Here is a 2,432-nt window from a genome sequence, read left to right as displayed (position 1 = left end):
AAAAGGGGGGGGGGGCAATGGCCCCCTGGCCCCAGTGGTTCCGGCGCCTATGCATACAGCCAACGCACACTGTGCAGCTGCTTTGTGCCATTTGACTGCTACCAACCCATCACACGTCCATCACCACCGTTTTGTTTGTGGATTTCAGTTCTGCTTTCAATACTACCATCCCTGCTCTGCTACAGAACACGCTCCTTCAGCTGAACGTGCCTGACTCCATCTGCAGGTGGACCACAGACTTCCTATCTGACAGAAAGCAGTATGTTAAGATAGGGGGAATGTGTCACACCCCCGGACCACCAGCACAGAATCCCCTTAGGGCTGTTCTCTCTCCACTTGTCTTCTCCCTGTACACCAACAACTGCACCTCCAATCACTAATCTGTCAAACTCCTAAAGCCTGCAGATGATACCACTCTCATTGGTTCATCAACCAGAACCACAAACGGGAGAAGCTCCCTCATCAAACAGGGACAACAGAGGATGTACTTCCTGCAGCAGTTGAAGAAGTTCAACCCATCAAAAACAGTGATGGTGAACTTCCACACTTCCATCAACGAGTCTATTCTCACCTCCTCCACTACCACCAAGGACAAAGGCAGGCTGCAGGGTATCATCAAGTGTGCTGAGAAGGCTGCAATCTCCCATTTCAACTGACCCCTACCACCCGGAGCACCCTCTTTTTGATCTGCTCCCCTCTGGCAGGAGGCAGGACCAAAACCTCCTGCCACACAGAGAGCTTCATTCCAGCTGCTTCAGGCCTCATCAACAAAGTCCAAGTCTTACACCGACAGTCACCCAATCCACATACACACAGACACCTCCCATCAACAAATGGACAAAAGATGCCTGGCCACAATGAAGATAATCTTTTAACTAAAACCACAAAAAGGCTTGCACACTGCAGGACTTCACTTTTGACTCATTTAATGGAGCCAGGTGGCATTTTGAGCACAGCTCTTCATCAGACAAGGGAGGGGGGAAAAAAAGCTGAAATGAGAAATGCCAACTATATAATTGAGAAAAAAAAACATAATTGAAAGGCAAAATTATTCAAGTATGCTACACACCATGCAGCAATACAACCAGACAGAGCAAGAAGAGTGATATTATATTTGTGTGTGTATATATATATATATATATATATATATATATATATATATTTCATTGTCAAAAAAATTCTCAAATAAGACGTTTTATTATTTTGTGAGTTTAGTGAACAAGATGCTTATTTGTTCCTTTGACAACCCAACCCAACTCTTTTCTTTTCTTTCTTTCTTTCTTTCTTTCTTTCTTTCTTTCTTTCTTTCTTTCTTTCTTTCTGCATTACAAGTTAACTTTGAAGGCAAAACGGTGTAAATCAAACAGCATCTTCATTATCAATAATAATAATAATAATAATAATAATAATAATAATAATAATAATAATAATAATAAATTAGAGGTATTATGCACATAGAATATATATATAAGGCTGTCAGCTGTCCTGATCCATCGGCAGCTTTTTCCACTCACCTGTTGATAAATTTGAGCCTCCAAAGAAATAATTTGAATTGTTCAGGAAATCCATGAGGTAAAATGCAAAGTTGATCCAAGTAATGATTCTTTTCCTGTCTGTGTTTTCAGGTAAATAAACGCACCTGAAGGAGCCTGCAGCTGGAAGTCTGATTCCAGATGTGTTGCTTCAGATGTACAACACTGGGAGGATGATCGGTGCGCTCTGCTATGGGGTGCCCCTTAGGACAAAAAACATTCTTCATCTCACATGCACTATCAAATCCTGTCAGACTGAGAATCTACTCCAGCAGTGATGCATATTAAACATTTATTCCAGACTAAATGTCTACAATGTGCAGGAGAATTTTACTGCACATAATTTTGTGTTAATATGAATTTTAGTGTCATGGTCAAATTGTGCCTGCTTTCCTGGACCAGCCATTTTTCTCCTTACGTAACCTTTGGGGAACAATAATACAGTTACACAATTTTTCAAACCAATTATTTCATCTACATCACAGTGTAAAAGTTCAATTTATTTATTACTTTATTTGTTTATAGTCATACCCAGGGGTGGAAATTAAAAATTTTGTCCACCAGCCATAGTGGCTGGTGGACAAAATTTTTTACCAGCCACTCATATTTATTACTTTATTTGTTTATAGTCATACCCAGGGGTGGAAATTAAAAATTTTGTCCACCAGCCATAGTGGCTGGGGGACAAAATTTTTTACCAGCCACTCAAATATTTTACCAGCCACTATTTTTTGTTGTGACAAAAAGTTATTTCATGTGATGATGATGATGGAGGTGGGTGGAAGCAGTTGTGGTGCCCTACAAGCTGAACACCTCTTTCTGGACACTGCATGGAAATAACTAGACTTTTCTTATTTTATTTTTTTTATTTTAAACCATTAAAAGATGCATATCTGTACA

The sequence above is a fragment of the Kryptolebias marmoratus genome, linkage group LG3 (genome assembly GCF_001649575.2).
Source record: "Kryptolebias marmoratus isolate JLee-2015 linkage group LG3, ASM164957v2, whole genome shotgun sequence".
Lineage (NCBI taxonomy): Eukaryota > Metazoa > Chordata > Actinopteri > Cyprinodontiformes > Rivulidae > Kryptolebias > Kryptolebias marmoratus.
Note: the sequence above shows the minus strand (reverse complement) of the source record.